The sequence below is a fragment of the Cornus florida genome, unplaced genomic scaffold (genome assembly GCF_030987335.1).
Source record: "Cornus florida cultivar Cherokee Brave unplaced genomic scaffold, ASM3098733v1 CherokeeBrave_3.0.0_Hap2_Chr08, whole genome shotgun sequence".
NCBI lineage: Eukaryota > Viridiplantae > Streptophyta > Magnoliopsida > Cornales > Cornaceae > Cornus > Cornus florida.
This window is the reverse complement of record NW_026775578.1, coordinates 57795877-57811541: the sequence shown is the minus strand read 5'-3', so window position 1 is coordinate 57811541 and position 15665 is coordinate 57795877. Positions and strand designations below refer to the sequence as shown.

Sequence of the window (15665 nt, the reverse complement as noted above, 5' to 3'; positions counted from 1 at the left end):
ACCCCACAAATGAATGCTAGTGTGCGCCGGTGCTAGTGTAGAAGACTAGAGTGAATCTCAAAATAATCACAAAATTAAGATGATGTGGACCACAAGTGCAAGCATGATATCAATTTTTCAAAAAATTTACTCCTAAATGGCATCCCTAAGGCATACAAGGAGTATTGGACTCTCAAGTCAAGTAATTTTTAAATTTTAAGCAATATAGTCCTTAAAAGATCAAAATCATAGCTAGATATGGACCAATCATAGAAATATCCCTCAAATACACAAGTCATGCTCAAAATTTGAATTTAAAGCTAACACTGTAAAGCACCATTCCCCCCAAAGTTAAATTGCACAATGTCCTCAATATGCAAAGAGGACAAATGAAAGAGTATACCAGTGCAACTAAGCAAGAATGATCGGGACTGAAGTATCCGAAATGGGGGGCATGGCCCCCCCAAACTTGGGATGAACTGTGGTCCTGAAAATTGGCACTTGGATAAATTCATCAGATAACAAAAATGGAATAATCAGTGCACAGTGGTCATGCAAGTGTAAATGGGATAAACAGATAAAGAAATGAGAGAGGTATAAGGGTGGTCCTGAAAATTGGGTAGCACTCTCTCACTGAAGTCACTGTGATGCACCTGATGGAGTCAAACATACAGATATGAGAATACAATCTTGAGCCAACTCGGAGAGAGGAGAGCATCTTTCGCTGTAGGATTGACATCCATAGCAAAAATAGAAATATATATAAAACGGATGAAGTGCAGGTACAACAAAATTATCAAAGCCGACAGACTGGCTGTAAAAATAATATAGTGACAATAGTAAAGTATCAAAAGGAGAGAGAGAGATCATAAGATAGAAAAGAACTGGGAGCTCAGGAAGATGAGGTAGGAAGGGCAGGTCTGGCTCCGCGGATGTCTCTGGATAAATCTCTAAACATGGTCGCGACATCCGTGCGGAAGGCAGCAAAATCAGCTCTGTGGGCTGTGAGGTCAGCTCGGATGGAAATAACAACATCCTCAAGCGTCTGCAGATGTACTCCAAAGCCGGGGGTCATATCTGGAGTCTCAGGCATAGACGAATCAGAAGAAAGCTCCTGAGTCTGCTCCTGCTCATGAATGGGCGACCTGGCTGGAGAGTCCTGTTCTGTATCGTCTGCAGGGCGCTCTAAGTCTATGTCTAAATGCTCGGCAGCTGGATCAACTGGTGCGTCGTCCGCTGCGGGATGTGTTGCTGCTGCCTCTACCGGTGCCTGTGCCTATGCCTGGGCGTGTGCCTGTACCTGTGCCTCCTCCAGCTCCAACTCTACTGCAGTCAGTACCGCGTGGTCCTAAAGCCTGGTAATAATGGAACGGTAGGTCTTGCTCCAGTCCTTCTTGAGGTAGTGACAGGAACCTTTCTCGGGGTGCTCCCGAGGATGGACGGGGTAGCGCTGGTCGATGAGGATCTGGTGATGAGGTGGCTGAAAGGAAGAGACTTAGCCCGTCCGGGCGTCTCCTTGCTGATCTACTCGTCATATAGCTTCCTCATCACGCTCCAGATAAGCGCGGGAATGGACACCTAGTGCCCGGTGTAGAAAAAGTAAAGGGCGGTCAGATAATCCCCCCTCCTCTGAATCTTGTGCCCCGCCATGTATATATTCTGAAAGAGAACGGAATCAATAAACCATAGGTCGTCTGGAAGGAATGTCTAGGTGGCGAAGGTCTCACCACTAGCATGGTGACCTATGAGGAAAACTGTCATGTCGGCATATAAAGGTCTGAATAGCCTCGGATATGTGTCCTGAAGCTCTAGGGGACATCGGTGTGAATAGCGGCAAGAGCGGGCTAAAGTGTCCACTGTAATGGTGATCGGATGGCCATCAATAGAAGTAACCATCTCGGCTGTGGTATACGGCGATGGTCGGAGGTTCTGGTAGAACAACCGAACCAGCCATGGGTAGACCGGCTCTGTAACGGAGGTAAGAATAGCTGGTAGGCGGATCAGGTCAGCACCGATCGAGAGAAGAAGGCCATGTCAAACTCTGATTCATGGTCGAGCGTCATGCGAGCATATCGAGGCGTGGGCCTATCACGCCCCAGATGAGCTGGCTGAGCAGGCTGAGGTGGTATATGTGAATGCTCAGCTCCAGTCTGCGGTGGAGATGGTGATGGAGTGAAAGCAGGATGAGCCGCAAAAGTGGATGGTATGTGGTCATCCTCAGGCTCATAAGATAGTGACTGAGGTGGGGTAGCCTGTGCTGGCTCCCGCTGTACATAAGAGGGCTTTGCTGGCTCCTCTGTCCGTGGCCTAGTATGTCAGGTGGGCCCGTGTTGCCTGTTGGCAACGGTCTTCTTCTTTACCATGGCCTGCAAAAAGAAAAAGAAAAACTTGCAATGGGAGTTAGTGCCAGAATAAGAAATTTAGAAGCATGAAATAGAATCATGTATGTCAAGTAAAATAGACAAAACAAATATGACATGATTCTATGCAAGTGGTAAAATATGAAACATACTAAATAATGTAAGTATGAAATGCATCCAATGTGGAATATCACAGGCATTGGGCATAGATATGATAGCATGAACATAAGATATGATGAATGAAGTGTGTATGTGAGATCTGTGACGTTCGATCGATCATAAAAAGAAGTGAGATCGATCACAAAAGTTAGATCAATCACAAAAGTTAGATCGATCGAGAGTAAATGAGATCGATCCTACTACTTCAATCGATCGGAGACATGAGTTCGATCGATCTCTCAAGATCGATCGAAAATACTAGTTCGATTGATCGAACTGTGCGACGTTGAAAACTCAAAGGTCACAGATCTGTGACTTTGGAAGCATGGGGCCCACACGAACGTGTTCGTGGGCCCAACAACACATCAAATCAACAAGTATCCATCACAAATCGAAGCCCAAACTCCAACAAATCTAAACAAATCTCAAAATATCTACAAAACATACACACGTATATACACACATATATATAATACTTCGAAGGCTCATCAATGGCAAAGTCATCCATCTAAGCAACCTAAATCGAATATGTAAATCATTGAACCATCAAATCAAACATCAAATCTCAAAGTGAATCTCGGTTCTTACCTTGAACAAATGAGAGAAGTGGATGCGAAGAGGGGAAGATGGAATCCAAGATGAGAGAGATGTGAAGCTTGGCAACTCGCCGGAGATGGTGAAGTGGTTGGACAATGACGGCGACGAAGAGAGGTTAGGGTTTTGAGGATGAGGATGAGTTAGATCGATCTTTGTAATCGATCTTACAAACCCTCGGTTCTATTTTTAAAAACATTCCCGACAGAGTTCGATCAATCGAACTCAACTGTGATCAATCGAACTTTGATGAACTCTTTTCAAAGTTTTTTTTTTTTTTTTTTTTAAATCATTGAATAAACACTAATAATTAAAAATTAATTAAAATAGAATATTTTTGAATTTTTGAAAACTTTTTGAAAAATAAAATAAAATAAAATGAAATACAAATGCAAATATTTTTAGATTTTTAGAAATTTGAAAAGTCAAAATAAAGTCAAAATAATAAAATGAAGACTGAGATCGATCGAAACAAGAGTTCGATCGATCAGACAGAGAGCAAAAATATGCAGGTTTTTGGCTCAGAAAATTGGCTAAGTGTTGGAACATGAGATCGATCAAACTTGGAAGTTGGATCAATCAAAGATCTTCTTGATCGATCTTGGAATGTTTCGAATGATCAGACAGAAAGCTAAAATATGCAGGTTGATGCAGACTCAAAATTTTTCTAAGTGTTGATTCATGAGATCGATCGAACTTGGAAGTTGGATCGATCGAAGGTCTCTTGATCTATCTAAGAGTTAGTTCGAACGATGGGACAGAGAGGTGATTTGGATGCAGGTTTCTGTAGGTCGAAAAATTTTCTAAGTGTTGGATGCAGAATGGAGTTCGATCAATCGAACTCAGGTTTGAGATCAATCGAACTATGCAGAATGCGCAATAATGACATGAAAGCTTATGCAATCCTCACCAAAGTTCTTTGAAATGCATATGAACCAAAAACAAGTATCTAGACTTCACAAGAAATGAAATGAAAGATAGAAATGGGGGAGGAATAGGGTTTTGACACCCTACGAATGTTTTTGCTAGTCTTTAACGTCACTAGCAAGACATTGGGATCTTTTAGCCCGGATCAAAGATCTTACAATGCATCCCCTCCTTGTTGGGGTGATAGATACTTTGAACTCCTCCCAACAAATGGTTTTTTGAAGAACTTGTTGGATTAAGCTCAAAAGAAATCTTTGGTCCCTTGTCTATGCAATTACAACCTTTGGGCTTCCATGCCCTTTCAAAGCAAGAGTTTGAAACAAGACTTTGAGAATGCAAGGTTGCAGATGATCCTTTGGAAGTTGTGGTTTTACACAAAAGCTCATTTCCTTGGCATTGAAGATCATGGCATTCATCTACAACATTAACTTCTCCTTAAGATTTGTCAAATGAATTGGGTGTGGGATTAAAGATATTCAACTTCACCTTCATGTGGCCAAATGAGATCTTCATTATCCCCGTCCCACAATTGATGTTGGCATTAGCGGTTGCCAAGAAAGGACGGCCAAGGATAACGGGAATTTAGCTCTTAGGATTGGGAACCGGTTCCGTGTCTATGACGACGAAATCAACCGGGAAGAAGAATTTGTCAATCTTAATCAAAACATCCTCAATTATACCCCTAGGCTTCTTAATGGATCGGTCGGCAAGTTGCAAAACTATCGACGTCGGTTTCAATTCACCTAAGCCCAATTTGTCATAAACCGAATATGGAAAAAGGTTAACACTTGCTCCTAAGTCAAGAAGCGCCAGATTAATGATATGATTACCAATAATGCATGATGTAGTGGGTGAACCGGGGTCCTTAAACTTTGGAAGAGTGTTATGTTGCAAAATTGAGCTTACTTGCTCGGTCAAAATCACTTTTCTTAGTGCTTGGCTCTTGTTCTTCCGCTTTTGGGTGCACAAGTCCTTCAAGAATTTGGCATAAGCCGGAATTTGCTTGATTGCATCCAATAGTGGAAGATTAACTTTCACTTGCCTAAACATTTCCATGATTTCATTGATTTTTGCATTTTGCTTGTCTTTTGAAATGGATCCTTTTAAGGCATCCGGAAATGGAACCTTTGGTTCAAACACTTTTTCAAAATTTCCTTTTAAACTCTCTTCAACACAAGAAATTTTCAAATCATTTTTCAACAAAACCTTTTCAACATCATTTTTCAAAACTTCTTTTTCAAACACATCTTTTAAAACTTTCTCATTTACAAGGTCATGTATATGTAATGAAGGAGGAATGGGATATGAAATGGGACGGGTGACAACTTGAGGTTGCACCGGTTCATTCTCTTCATTGGACATTCCAACTTGATTGTCCACAATCCTACCACTCCGCAAGGTAGTCACCGTATTAACATGTTCAATGGTGTGGCCTTCCGATGAAGAATGGGTTTTCACAACACATTGTTGCTTAGGTGGGGCTTTTATAGGCATCTTTCCCTTCTCTCTTGCATTGAGAGTGCTAGCTATTTGCCCTACTTGAGTTTCTAGCTTCGCAATAGATTGAGAGTGAGAATGAAGCAATTGAGTGTTAGCCTCTAAAGTGCCCAAGGCATTCAAAACTTTCTTTTCAAATGCGGGACTTCTAGTATTACCTTGGGAATAAGATTGGTTAGGAAAATGAGAATTAGCAAATTGATTCCCTTGTGATTGATAAGGTTTATAACCTTGGGATCCTTGGTTTTAAAGTGGAGGTGGAATGTACTTCCCTTGAAAACCGCCTTGGGAAGGGTTTGAGCCCTCTCCTTGGTTTTTCCAAGAGAAATTCGGATGACTCCTCCAACTTGGATTATAATGAGTGCTACAAGGATTGTTCCCTTGGTTCACAAAAGCTGCATTGACTTGTTCATTAGGTTCACTTTGCACTTGTCCATAAGGACAGTGAGAAGTAGAATGAAGAACACTAGAACAAGTCATACATGTTTCATTTGATACACGATGAGAATGGTTAGGGAAGGAAGATACTTGGTTCGCCGAGTTTTGGTTAATCAAACCTTTGAGACAAAGACTTCATTTCGGCGGCTATTTCATTTGAATGGTCGACTTGATGTAAGCCAACACTCTTCCTACCTTATGAATTTCTACCATTCTTGGATGATAGTGTTCTATGCAAAGAATTTTCACTCATGCTCTCATAGAGACGCCACACGTCATCCTCATGCCTATCAATGTATGAGCCACCCATGGAAGCATTAACCATGCCCTTATAGTTGTCCGATAAGCTCTCAAAGAAGTATTGAACTAATTGTCATTTGGGCATGTCATGATGTGGACACTTTCTAAGCAATTCATTGACACGTTCCCATGCCTCATGAAACGTTTCTCCATCCCTATGTGAAAATTCTCAAATTAGGTTCTCATGGCAGTGGTCTTAGAAATCGGATAGTACTTCTTCAAGAACTCTTGTTGCATTTCTGCCCAAGAAGTGATTGAAAAAGGCCTAAGATTGTTAAACCAATACTTTGCCTTATCTTTAAAGGTGAATGGAAAAAGTTTGAGTCTTAAAATCTCTTCCAACATGTCCGTATATTTTACGGTGGAACATACTTCAAGAAACTCATCCAAATGCTTGTAAGGTTCTTCACTTGGAAGTCCATGATAGTTAGGAAGCATTTGAGTGGTTTGTGGCTTAATTTCATAATGATGTGCTCTAAATGGAGGCAATTGGATGCATGTAGGTGCATTATACTCATTAGGCACATAATGGTCTCTTAAAGCAAGAGGTGGATTAGCTACTTGAGGTGCAACATGAACACCTTGGTTTTGAATTCCTTAATTGTTGATGGGAGGTTGTGGAGCATATATTGGCCTTGGCATTCCATATGGAACTTGGCCTTATTGTTGTGGTGGTTGGTGAATGAATGGCCTAGGCATGCCTAAAGGTACTTGTATGTTTTCATTGTGCACATTGGGATGAAGAATACCTTGTTGGTCTATGTGACCAAGGTCCTCAACATGATTATCATTATGGTCATCCATTGAAAGATTGGCTCTATTTGAACTTCCTCTTCCCCTAGGATTTCTAACGATAGATTCAAGATGCAAATTAAGAGGGACAAGAGTTGGTCTCAATGAACGACGTCCATGCATGCACAATGCAAAACACAACAAATACAAAGAATGACAAACACTATGCCTTCACAACAATGCAATTAGACTTCTTCCACAAACATTTAATTCATACTCCCATACTTCAACAACAATGATGCAAGACAATTAAAAATAAGCCTACACGCGGGCCAATGATTTAACAAGGAATTGAGTAAAGAAAGTCTCACAAAGGTTCTTTAGCACTACAACTCCAAATTTAAAGCTTAGCTTAGCAATTTCTAGAATTTTTAGCTTTTTACTTTCTTTGCTTCAATTGAATTGAATGCTTGATTGCTCCTTCGCTTGCTTCCTCTCCAACAATGTACCTAGTTAAGTAAGAACAACACAATAAGTAACCAAAAAGAAAAATAAAAATAAAGTAAAGACACGATCAAAAGAGTACTAATCCTAATCAATTCCACAAATCCGACGTTGTCTGATCTAATCAATCAATCCCCGGCAACGGCGCCAAAAACTATGATGCTTCCCGAACGTGTGCACAAAATAATGCACAACACTTTGAGTTTGGAGATTAGTGTCAAGTGGGCATCATACTTAAATTTATAAACCGCTTAACTTCTATAATATGTAGTATGAGTGAGAAGGGATCGTCCCAAGGGATTATGAGGATCGAGCAATGTCGTGGAATCACAATTAGGGCTAGTAGGTCGAGTGATCAAATAATTGGTTGGTTGGTTGATTAAAGAGTAACTAAATTAAATTAAGTAATAACAAAATAATGCAATTAAGAGTAAGTAAGAGAGAGAGAGATCTTGGGATTTAGAGATCACCACCAAGCAATGCATTTCTATATCCTGGACAAGTGATTAATGAGGGCAAATGGTGTGTTGCAATATTGGTGTGTGTGTGTGTTTGGTTGATTCAACAAATAAGGATAACTAGTTAAACATGTATTGTCTAAACATCATGTGAAAGGCACAATATATCTAAGCAATGAAGCATATATTGTCTAAACAATATATGAAAGGCACAATAAATCAAAACAAGTCATTAATCCTTTCATTAAGCTCACAATCCAAATACAACACAAGGATAGAGACATATGCTACTTACATTCAAAAACTTGGATCATCAAACAATAAGCATAGATTGTCCTTCCATTTAACACTACACTACAATTACACTACATGTACACTACTAGCATGAAAATAAACTAAGGGAGAGGCACAATCCATCAAGAGATAAGCATAAACCATCAAGAGAATCACAAGAGTATTCCTTTAAGCACTATGTTTTGACAATCTCCAAATCTATAGCATCAATACACATAGACATGCATCAATAACACAAAATCTAGAAACAAGCACATGAACATCTATTCTAGCATACATAAACATATGGATAGAATGAAATGATCAATTGGAAGCATTAAACCACATAAATCATTGATTAAACAAGATCTATATATATCAAGTGTCAAAATATCAATTACAATACTAATCCCTCAATAATACACAAGATTAAGATATAAAAAGTATGCTTGGGGCTAACTCTAGCCCCAAGAGGATTTCTAGCCACTCATGGTGATGTTGCTCAACCCTCAAAGGCTAACTCCATGGTTGAAATCTGCTCCTTATTGATAAAGAACTCCTATGGTATCTCTAACCTCCTCTTCCTCTAAGCTTCCTCTCCAAGAGATGATATGAAAATAATTATTAGCTCCCTTTGTAAAAAGCAATCCTTATCCTTACATAGGTAAGTCAAAATGACAACCAAAATGAGCTGGGATCATGCACACAATATTCCCTAATGATTGGATAAAGGACAACTTTCAATGAGATGGAATTTTAACTTTTTCGCACTGGAGGAAGTTCGATCGATCGAACCTTGGTCTTGGATAGATCGAACTGGCTGAGATTTATCGAACTTAGGCTAGATCGATCCAACTGGTTGAGCTTTTTGGAAAATGACAAATCCGAGATATTTATGGGAGATATTTATTGAAAAAGGACAAAAGTGGTTAGTGGGTGGTATAGTTGTGGATATGATTAATCATTTGAATAATGACAAAAGTGTTCGATCGATCAAAAGATGGTGTTGGATCAATCGAACTTTTGGAACTTTATGCTTTTGGGTCAAGGCTTGGATCTATCTTGAAGTGCTGAGATCGATCATTGTTCGATTGATTGAACCTTGAATTTGGATCGATCGAACTTTGCTGCTTCTCACCTTTGGCTTCATTTGCTTCCCTCTTTCTTCACTTTGCTCCTTTATTTGTTTAATCCCAGAATTACTTTAATTAAGCTCTTATTTGGCTGAGTTAGCTTATTTTTGGGATAAATGCCTAAAAAAGGAAATAATACGAAATCAATCTAAAACGGTAAAGTAAGATAGATAAAGGTACTAAAATGTCTAAGCTTAAGGGGTTTAAATACGCACTTTTTAGTGCTCATCATCAACTCTTGATTGATATCCCAAGTCCCAAAATCAACAAGTGGTACAAGTCAAGATTGTATCAAAATACAAGAAATGCATTAACCACGTTTTATGCACAACTAAGATTTTGGAACATACAAGTCATGCCCTAAGTACTCAACTATGATGGCATGTGAAATGTCAAGAAATCATAATATGCAACTATATAGACAACAACCATGATATATAGTGCTTCGAATTCATTGAAGAAAATATACCACAAGTATATGATACATAATTCAATTACCTTCTAAGCAATACATGTGTAATTAAACCATTTCAAGACAAGTACATGTTCATTAAATACATTAATGAAACCTAGATACAATGGGTCATGATTATATCGATGGGAGCATAAAAAGGGAACTTAATCTACTCAAGGGATCAAGTTATCAAGATTACAAGGTAAGTTCAAGTGTTTTACAACAAGGCATGTCAAGGATCATGTCAAAGCCAAGTTCCATGTCAAGTTACAAGTTCATTTCATACAAGATGCAACCATGTGAATTAAGTTCCATACAAAGGAATTAATTAAATATAAGTTTCAAAACTTATCCGATTATTCTTGATTTAATACACATGAAAGAACTTGTCAAGAAAATCATGAATACAAGGTTAGAAACTTAATCTAGCTCTTGGAACCATTGAATGGATTTTAATTAATTCATTTAATTAAAATCTCTAGATTTTAAAAGTCATCCAAGTGACCTCAATTTAATGTATTTTATACAACATGTCAAGACTTGTTTTAAAAACACGACACAAGTGAATTCCATGCAAGAGAAGACCACGAGTATTAAACTTTAATACTAGAAAATAAATAAATGAAAGGTTTCAAAACCTAATCAAATATTCTAGATTTAATATATGTGAAACCATATAGCATGCATATCAAGAATGTCAAGTCGAAATTCCAATGGGGTGAATAGTACACCCGGAACAAATTAATTAATCAAATTAATTAATAAATACTAGACTTTAAAACGTCTCCGATTACTCTCAAATTCACCTATGTTGAAGGGTATATTAAAGCCCAATATAATATGCTAACACACATTGATTTCAAACTAGTTAAGGCCATGTCAATTAATCTTTCATTCAAGATAAATATTAATTAAAATCTTTATTACTTGTTCAAATACTCTCAATTCAATATATGTCAATGACCATATTATGGAGTAATATAATACCATACTACATGTTCAAAACAAGTTATGACCAACCGGGAAAATCAAATCCAATATAAGAAAATTAAATAATAAAATCTCTAAATTTCATATTTAAGCATGTAATCAAGTCATATAAGCATCAATATCATCATATATATAACAAGAATTAAATCTAGAACATTCCCTACCTCAATTTGAAATGAAAACCTCAAAGCCCCACTGAAAAAAAAGTGCTCCGAATCCGACGATACCGAAGGGTTTTGTCGGGGACTACACCGGAAACAAGAATCCGCAAGAAGCCCCATGAAAATCTCAACTTGACTCCAAACTCGAACTCGAAAAATAGTCGGAAATGGATTCTAATAAGGGCATAAGATGCGCGGCGTCAAGACAATGCATTAAACGTTAAGGCCGAAGACTTTTCATCAAAGAAAAGTGAATCAAAAGAGGAGAGAGAAGATGGCAGCCATGGCTGCCATGGTTTCCGGCCAGAAGAGAGGAGAGAGAGAGAGAAAAATCTCACTTTTTCTCTTAAGGCCTCCTATTTATAGAAAATCTCAAAAAGTGCCCCGAAAAGGCTCCGCTAGGTCTAGAAAAGTGGAATTTGAGTAGACGCGCTCAAACGGAAAAGATCCATGAACGAAAAAGATTCACACTGAGAAAATATGAACAACGGAAGAAACGGCGTCAAAAATTGAGTCCCGAGCAAGGAGATATACCCCAAACAAGTTCGGCGGCAACTAGGGCCAGAAACTCTGAAACTGGAGAAAAACGACCAGAACGAAATTCTATGAGTACACGACTCGACGAAATGTGAAAATGAATTCCGTGTGAGGATCCAAGCTCCAGACAAGGTATTTTGTAATAACTTTCGTTAATTGCATAATGACCCCTGCAAAAAGGGTTAACTACAAAACTGCCCCAGAATGAAAATATCTTCCAAAAGATATTTTCTTAGATACCCCTGAAATAAAATATTTCCAAAAGATATTTATGAAAAACACCCCAAGAAAAGAAAATAATTCCAAAAAATTGTGCATCCATGCTCCTATGGACACCGGGAGCAACCAGAGTACTTTCTTGCAAAAGTAAAGATACGTATTTTGTGGAAACCACTCAAGATCGAGATGTGTGAAGTCAAAAACTAACTCCGAACACGAAAAGTGAGGTTATGCCAAAAATTGACAAACGGGGAAAAAAAAATAAAATAGGGAAAAGGACGAAATAGTGCATAGTGTCCGAAAAGTGAAAAGTTGGAAATGACTCGATCCGCAAAGGAAGTTGTCAATCAATGGAAAAAAGTCTCAGAAATCATTTCCAAATACTCGAGATGACACTAAGTGACAAGAAACTGAACTCAGAAAAGGAAAATTAAACGAAAAAAATTCATTCGTAAAATTCCAAGAAAAAGAAAAGGAAGGAAAATTTTCGGGTCATGACAATTCTTAATAAAATATATTTGAAATAATTATTTTAAAGGATAATTATCACAATATAACTGGCCCGGCCCAGTTATGATTTTATACTTATCAGGAGATGACATGTGTCATCATTCTATTAATCTAAGAAACCTATAAATAGAGGCCTGGAGGAAGAAAAAGGGGTCCAGAAATTCAAAATTCAGAAATCCAGAATTCCAAAGAGAACTCTCATCCCCAACATCCAAACCCAAAAAACGGAAAACATCAAGCACATCAAATCGTGCCGTTTTTCATCAAATTCCACGGTGATCAACAACAAGCACAGCCAAAGACATGTCGTTCTTCAACCAAATTCCACGGCGATTCAAGATCAAGCTCGTGCAGCCCTTGGATCCCACCAACCAAACAGGAGATCGAATTAGAGGACCATATTATATTCTTTGTAACGAATATTACAGAGAATTGTACCCCATTTATCCAAATTAATAATATTATATTATTTGCTCCATATTTTTTTTCTATTGCAGACTTACAAAATTTGTGTGTATAATAGGTTCACTATTCCACCGGAGATGATTTTTGTCCGGGGGGCGTGCCCCTCGTTCCTGTACAACTCGGTCCCAGGGCTTGACTGTGGTGTGGTTTGATGGTGTCAATTGATGAACCAGATTCAGTCCTTTCCCTTCTCCTTCTTCCACCAACTAGGCCCACTATTAATCAAGTCATCCCCGTTCTGTCTCAAAGAAAAAAGGCTTCCATTTTGAGACGACTTTAAATTGCAATCACTGAATAGAAAAAAAAAAACTTCCATGTTCATAACAATTCATACTATTCAATGTTAACTGACTCTAAAGTCTTCATCTTTTGCTTACTTGAAGGACTTTGATTTTTCAAAAGATTACTTTAAATGAAGCCATCTTAAAATGCCCCACACTCATGAAAAGGACTCCTTTAAATTTATCTTCTTTTGCTTGGCTTTGATTTTTCAGAGGACTACCACTTGGAAGCTGCCAAAATATATATATGTACAATAATAATTAAGAAGAGGATATTAACACTCCACTTTTTTCAATTGCATTTCATTTACGTTTAAGAAAAAGATCCTTCATTTCTTTAATATATCATCCCTTATTTTATAATAGCATAATTATTCTATATACAATTCTTACCTTATTTTACTTTATTTACTTCCTTTACTATTTTTTTTTTCCCGGACTCTACTTTCTTTTTTTTTTCCTTTTTCCGAAGGTCCTCTAAAAAACAGATAATTTATTATATATAGGTAATTTTATTTTTGACAATCAAAAGAGATAAGTTATTCAATATTATTATATTTATATATTTTTTACAATCTATCATTTATTCAACAAAATTAAATATTTTTTAGGTATTTTTTAGAGAGGTAACCTTTTTTTATAATTTTTTATAGATCCTGCCAAAAGAAATAATTTATTCAATAGAATTAACTTCTCTTTTTGTCTAATCAAAAGACATAATTTACTCAATAGACCAACAGGTAATAGCCTAACAGTACAAGTCCCCTACTTCTCAAAGAGAGGTCAGGGGTTCGAGTCTCAGTGGAGGCATATATGTGTGAGTACCAACTAGGAAAAAAAAAAATAATTCAAAAAAGATAATTTTTTTAAAACTTCTTTATTCTCGTACTCATTTTTTTGTTTTTTTTTTTTTGATCTTGATGAAAGAGATAATTTCTTTAGTAAAGAATTTTTTTTTTTTTTTTTTTTTTTTTTTTTGTCCCGTCAAAAGAGACAATTTCTTTAACATAATATTTTTATTATTTTGGATACCTTTTTTTATCATGTAAAAAATAAAAAATTATTCTTGTCAAAAGAAACTTAAAATTTTAAAGATTAGAGATTAAGAGAGCAAATATGAAAGAGGTTGTTGTAGTTAAAAAATAATAATAATAATAATAAAAGGTGTTATTTAAATTTTTTATTTTTACCTTCTTTTTTTGTCCAAGTTGCTTATCTTTTTGTCTAACTCACTTTCTTTTTTCTTTGTGAGTTTCGGGAATATCCCCATTCATAGGTCCGAGACCTACATCTATGAATTGAAAGGTCCGAATGATCAACTCTGCAATCAATTGTTAGAATCAATAGGAGTCTCTTCTTTTTGCGTATGGCATCCCCACTCCCTTTGGCAGCATCCACTAATTCAGAACTTAATTTGAAAGCCATATTTCGACCCGGACGTTTTCTTCGATTGCTAAATTTTGAACAATTCAATACGATAAGGGACAAAATAAAAAAAAAGATTCGCTATAGCCCTATAAAAAACAATATTATCTAGATCAGAATCCACTACATACTTTTTTTATCCATCTAGGTGTGAGGTATACCCCTCTATTTTATAGATGGATAAAGTATTTTATAGTTTATAGGTGGGTAAAGAATTTCTTATATAAAGAAAGAATTCGATTTTATTTACTCTTCTTTTTTATTTATCCTCGCGTTCAAAAAAACGTTAATACTTCATACACATATACCAAGGTAAAAAGTGTTAAAAGTTAAATTAATAAGGATCAAAGCCCGTCACTCTAAAATTACTAAAGGTACTAACCCATTTACATTTTATTTAGTTGTAAAGTTAGTTTTAAAAATACCATTCTTATTAAAATTGGAGTGAAAATTTAGAAAAGTAAACTCTCCTTATTAATTATAATAAATAAATACTCATGCTTCTCCCCTCCTTCCTCTGTTTCTCTGTCATTACTATTTACCGGACTTAGTTTTAAGTCATTCTTATTTGCTTTCATTACTTTTGATTTTTTAGGGAACTACTTAGCATACAATATATATATATCAAAAGTATATCAATTACCGTGTGATCCTGTAATAATTTAAAGTAAATCAATTATCGTGTGGTCCTGTAATAATCAAAAGTAAATCAATTACCGTGTGTCATGTCAAAAGTATATATATATAAACTGTACCTTCCAAATCAAAATAAAAAAAGACTACCAGGTGATCCAATAATAATTTAGTTACATGCCAATTACCTTTTCCTCGTGCTTTTTACATCTTTATTCATATTAACCCCACAAACAAGTGATTCCAACTCATTCTAAGATTAATTTGTATTTTTCATTAAAAAGGGTAATGTACTTAATGAGGTCAGTTGGTTGTCTGAATCATTAAGAAAGAATATTTCAAGCTTCAACCCAACTAGTTCGGCAAGTCTAGCCCATTTGAAGGCTAAGCTGAAGCTCAACTAGAGCTCCAGATAAAAACTGACAAGGCTCTATATTAATTATATTTTATAAATCAAACAAGGCAAGTTTGCAAGTCTTGACTAGTTGTTTCACCACCATTTTCGCAAGTCTAACCAAACAGCATTGGGGCCAGATTTTTAAGGTCTGACAACATAATTAAGATCTTTCTTCTAACAACATTAAATTAAACAACATAAGAAAGAAAAAGACGAATTATTAAAGATCCCCTGGATTG

The 15665-nt window shown here is 36.6% G+C and overlaps 1 pseudogene; it reads left to right on the top strand.

The window, feature by feature from the left end:
* Positions 1–6337: 6337 nt before the first annotated feature.
* On the top strand, positions 6338–6437 carry LOC132272074 (small nucleolar RNA R71; annotated as a pseudogene).
* The last annotated feature ends 9228 nt before the right edge of the window (positions 6438–15665 follow it).